Genomic DNA, 6,011 nt, shown 5'->3' on the forward strand with positions numbered 1-6,011 from the left:
GGCGGCAGGCGGTAGGTGGGTGGGGTTAGGGAGGTGGGAAAGGAGGGGAATAGAGGGAGAGAGAAGGGGGGGAAGGGGGGACGTAAGAGAAAGAGAGCAGAAAACGAGGGAAGGAGGGAGGGAAATTAAGTACTAGGCGTTTGGGGGTATCGTCGGGGTTGGATATGGAGGGAACCCATTAAGCAGGCTGAATTTCGAATGGGCCAACACGACGCATCGGGACGATCTCCTTCTTCCTCAATTTTGCCCTTGTATATGTTTATTTTTTTTTCTCAAATGATAAGTGTCACACATGTGATATGAAGTGACAATGTGACATGATTCAAACGCTTTCGTTATCATTCATTTTGCCACATCAAACAGATCGACAGATCGTCAAACAGATGACATCGGTGGATTTTTTTGGTTTGTCAGACTTAAAAATGTTTTATCTTTTAAATAAAAAACTGATTAAAAATTTGTTTTCATCATTAAATCCGTCTCGAATGGATCTTCAAAACTAGATCTCGTATATATGTTTCAATGACTTTTTTGCCAAAACTTGTCATGATGTTACACTAAAGTTGTCATAGTGTTTACAATAAAGTTGCCATGATATGTTTCATCTTTTTTTCTAGATTTATAGCTACCATTGTATTTCAACTATTTTTCTCAGTAAATTTTATTAATTGATCATGGCAATTTATAATAATTAACCACAACAAACTTAATTCATGAATCATGGCTATTTTTAGTAACTCATCATGTCAACTTTAGTTTATAAATCATGGCAATTTTAGTATTTTGACCATGGAAATTAATTTTTCTATGAACCATGGAAAATTTTAGTGCATGTATCATGGCAAATTTAAGTAATTCATCATGGCAATTTTAGTTTCTGGTTCATGGCAAATTTAAGTCATTGAATATGCAGTTTTAAAGTAATTAACGATGGATTTCTTGTTAATTGTGAACCATGTCAAAATTATTTCATGGATCATGGCAAATTTTAGTAATTCTCCTTGGCAAGTATAGTTTCTTAATCCTCTTTTTTATAACATGTCAAAAATTACTTTAAACGTAGAAGAAAAAGTAGTTGAAACATATCGTAACAACTTCAGTGTAAACACCATGACAATTTATGTGCAATAGACATGTTAACTTTTGACCGCCAAAATATCATCAAAACATATTGGTATGGGATCTAATTTTGAAGTCCTCATCACAATGAATTTAGTGGTGAAAACAGATTTTCAATCTGATTTTTCATTTAAGAGATAAAATATTTTAAAGTTTGAAAACTCCAAGATTCCCGCTCATATCATCTGCTTTTGCCCATGTTTGCATGCATGTGTGAAAGAAATAAAAGGGGTGGCGTGTCACGATGGGTGACTAGTAGGGCGTTCGGCCCCACCTCCTTCAGCTCACACATGTGGCACTTATCATAGTCTTTTTAACACAGTACAGCAGATGCCCATGTACATGCACATACACTCATCCTATGAACGCATGCACACCCACTCTACCCCTGTGAACAGACCCAGACATGGGCTCAACTTTTCCGCCTAAAAGCCCGAAGATAAGCCCGAACGAGACATAAATCATTATTTTATTAGATATATAGGTATAATATATATTTTAAATATCCTGAGATCATTATTTTAATCAAAAAAGTTCATGTGTTTTGGGTCGGCTGGGCCGGACTCGCACTTGAGATTTTGGGGTTGGGCTTTGAAAAGCCCGGCTGTCACAATCCAAAATTTCCTAAATTCTGGATGTGAACCTACAAGCATGTGCACTCATGATTTACCTTGCATATTTGGGTTTTTAAAACTAACATGACCAACTCTTGAATTCAAATTTAATTTTGAGTTTATTCGGAGGCCATGAAAGTTTCACCAAAAATGATTTTCTGAAAATGCATAAGGGCAGAAAAGAAATTTCCTAAGATTAATATTTGCCCTCTTTTGTTTGTGTGGACCCCGGTTTGGAAAAAAATTAATTTGTGGAATTAAACTATGGGTAAAACTCTGATAAAAGAAACAAAAAGATAAAAAGATAAAAAGAAAATAAATAACCTTGCAAATAGGCCCATTAGTTATTGACAAAATTAGTTTGTCAAAATTCTTTGAGAAAAAGTCTAAGCAATCAGGAATATTTCAAAGGAGTTTTAGGAGGAGTTTTATTTTTTAAGGAAATTCAATTTAAATTCTAAATTCTAAAACAGAGAGCAGAACAGAAAACAAGAAAAAGAAAAAGAGAAAAAGGTGCGACCAGCCAGCCACCTGGCCCAGCCGCACGCACTCTCTCACTCTTTCTCTCTCTCCCTCTCACTAACGAGTGAGCCCCACATGTCAGCTTCACCCCAACCTCGCACAACCATCGCTGCCCCACGCGCGCCTGAACGCACGTCCACGCGCTCCGGCCGCTCCCCAACCCCCACGGCCATGCCCGTTAAATACCCCCGGACCCTAATACGTCTCCATCGTATCTACTTTTCCAAACTCTTTTGACCTTGTTTTGGACTCTAATTTGCATGATTTGAATGAAACTAACCCAGATTGACGTTGTTTTCGGTAGAATTGTCATGGTGTTATTTTTTGGTAGAGTTCTCGGATTGACCTAGAAATTTACGGAGAATATTTCTGAAATATAAAAAAAATATTGGCGGAAAAAGATACCGGAGGGGAGCCACCTAGGATCCACGAGCCCTGGGGGCACGCCTACCCCCGGGGCACACCCCTGGCTTGTGGGACCCCTAGATCGTCTAGAACCCTGACTCCAACTCCATATATACCTATTCACGAAGAAAATAATCAGAGAGAAGGATTCATCGTGTTTTACGATACGGAGCCGCCGCCACCTCCTGTTCTTCATCGCGAGGGTTGATCTAGATTCTGTTTGAAGCTCTGGATGGTGGAATCCATCGCCATCGCATCATCAACCTTCCTCCATTGCCAATTCCATGATGCTCACTGCCATGAGTGAGTAATTCCATCATAGGTTTGCTGGATGGTGATGGGTTGGATGAGATTTATCATGTAATCAAGTTAGTTTGTTAGGGTTTGATCCCTCATATTGATGTAGGGTAGAACCCTAGAGGCCGATCTTTCATGATTAGAGCGGATCCCTACGAAGAACACAAAGAACACAAGGAAGGGAACGTGGGAAGAAACACGAGAGAATACTCAACCAACAAGAATAAAGTCACACATGTGCTAGATCACCGAAACACAGAAGGGTACAAGATCCAAATCCAACAAGGGACGATACATAGGGTAACCGGTTCTTCCCCGTGAGGAGGTCTTGAAGATGGTCTTCTCCGAGAGGAGGTCTTGAATCCAAGTGGATCTTCTCTAAAGAGGTGTCGGTCCCTCGCGATGGAGTAGATCCGGATGGATGAGTGAGGCTCTATCTCACAAATGAGCTAAATCAACACTAACCCTAGCTAGGAGGTGGGAGAGGTCTATTTATAGTCTAAGTGGACGAAAAGGTAAGTGTCTTCGGCCCAACACACGGGCGGACGCATAGGCGTCGGACGTCCTACTGTCACCGGTCGTCCGAAGGCTCATGAGGGTTCGGACGTCCGGTGCCGGTCGGGCGTCCGATGTTTCGGTTCTGGACAACAATTGTCGGTCGTCCGGAAGTCTCCGTTCTTCCGCTGTTTTGGCTCGGGAGTGGTTGTGCCGGTCGTCCGGAGAGGCTTGGTCGTCTGGGCGCTGGGAGGTCTCGGACGTCGGGTCGGCGTCGGCCGTCCGACCGTTGTAGCGTGCGAAGGCTGGGACTTGGCTGGTCGTTTGGAGCTTCCAGGCGTCGGTCGTCCGGTCGGCGTCGAACGTCCGGTCAGCGCCGGTCGTCCGAAGACTAGGAGTTTCGAGCGGGCCTTCCTCTTGTCCGTTGAACTTGGTGTCCTCGCCGTCTTGTCCATTGGGTGTAGCTAATCCGTGACTCTCCTCCAAACACCTGATAACACATAGCATCTCGGACTTAGGCAGTAGCCATGTCTCACATGAAGAAGAGGGGAACTCAAGTAGGAGTGATGTCACCTCGGATTGAATAGCACGAGCTCTCGGTCTTGTCATGGGTCCAAGTGGTAACGAAGGGGATGTAGGTCCATCCATGTGGATGATCATGGGATGCTCTACATCATCCCCCCCCCCTTGGGAAAGATCCGACCTCGGATCGAAAGCTTCATCACCATGGTATGGCGAGAGGTCCTTGACATTGAAGATGTCGCTCATGTTGTATTTGTCGTGTGGGAGGTCGATCTTGTAAGCGTTGTTGTTGTAGCGTACTAGCACCTTGAAGGGTCCGTCGGCTCGAGGTAGAAGTTTGGACTTGTGTTCGTTGGGGAAGCGGTCCTTTCGAAGGTGTAGCCACACGAGATCTCCAATGTTGAATATCATGGGTTGCTTGTTGATGTTGAGCTTTGTCGCAAGTCGTTGTACTTGGCGCTCGATGGTGTTCCCTGTAGCTTCATGCATCTTCTTGAGGTAGCTTGCTCGTGCGCTCGCGTCCATGTTGGTGCGCTCTTGTAGTGGAAGGGGTAGAATGTCCAATGGGGACAACGGGTTGAAGCCGTAGACGACCTCGAAGGGGGACTTGCCGGTAGTCTTGTGTCTGGCGCGGTTGTAGGCGTACTCGGCGATGGGTAGGCACGCCTCCCACTCCTTGATGTTCCTCTTGATCAACACGCGAAGTAGAGTGGAGAGTGTACGGTTGGTCACCTCCGTTTGGCCGTCGGTTTGAGGATGGTATGCCGAAGAGAATAAGAGCTTGATTCCAAGCTTGGCGCATAGCATCTTCCAAAAATAACTCAAGAACTTGACGTCGCGGTTCGAGACGATTGTCTTTGGTACTCCATGGAGTCGCAAGATTTTCCTACAAAAGAGGTTGGCAATATGTGAAGCATCGTCTATCTTGTTGCATGGAATGAAATGTGCCATCTTAGAAAAGCGGTCCACAACAACAAACACGAAATCCTTTCCATTTTGAGTTCTAGGCAAGCCAAGTACAAAATCCATGCTAATGTCTTCCCAAGGCTGATAAGGAATAGGAATAGGCATGTAAATACTATGTGATTGAGCTTTAGACTTAGCTTTGCGACATGTAGAGCATTGGTTGGTGAAGCGTGAGACATCGCGGAACATCTTGGGCCAAAAGTAGTTCTTGGAGAGAGTGGCGAATGTCTTGTCTCGTCCAAAGTGTCCCATGAGTCCGCCTCCATGAGTCTCTTGCAAAAGGAGCAAACGAAAAGAAGACTCGGGAATGAAAGTTTGTTAGCTCTCATAAGATAATCATCCTTGATGTAATATCGTTCCCAAGATGTATGCGTCAAACACTTAGCATAAGGAGTAGCAAAGGTGGGATCATGCGCATACAAGTCTTTTATGTGCTCAAATCCTATAACATCCAATTCAAGTTTAGTGACAAGCGTGCATATGCGGGAAAGGGCATCCGCCACTACGTTTCCCTTACCCTTGATGTACTTCATGACATAAGGAAAAGACTCTATAAATTCACTCCATTTGGCATGACACTTGTTCAACTTAGTTTGGCCTTTTAAGTACTTAAGTGTTTCATGGTCGGTATGTATGACAAACTCATGAGGTCTAAGATAATGTTCCCAAACATGTAACACACGTACTAAAGCATGCAATTCTTTGTCATAGATGGGGTAGTTAAGTTGAGCACCGGAGAGTTTTTCACTAAAATAAGTGATACGTCTCCATCATATCTACTTTTCCAAACACTTTTGCCCTTGTTCTGGACTCTAACTTGCATGATTTGAATGGAACTAACCCGGACTGACGCTGTTTTCAGCAGAACTGCCATGGTGTTATTTTGTGCAAAAATAAAAGTTCTCAGAATGACCTGAAACTCCATAGAGAATATTTTTGGAATTAATAAAAATACTGGCGAAATAATCAAGGCCAGGGGGCCCACACCCTGTCCACGAGGGTGGGGGCACGTCCTACCCCCCTGGGCGCACCCCCTGCCTCATGGACCCCTTGATGCTCCAGAGACCTCAA

Source organism: Triticum dicoccoides, chromosome 6B (assembly GCF_002162155.2).
Source record: "Triticum dicoccoides isolate Atlit2015 ecotype Zavitan chromosome 6B, WEW_v2.0, whole genome shotgun sequence".
Lineage (NCBI taxonomy): Eukaryota > Viridiplantae > Streptophyta > Magnoliopsida > Poales > Poaceae > Triticum > Triticum dicoccoides.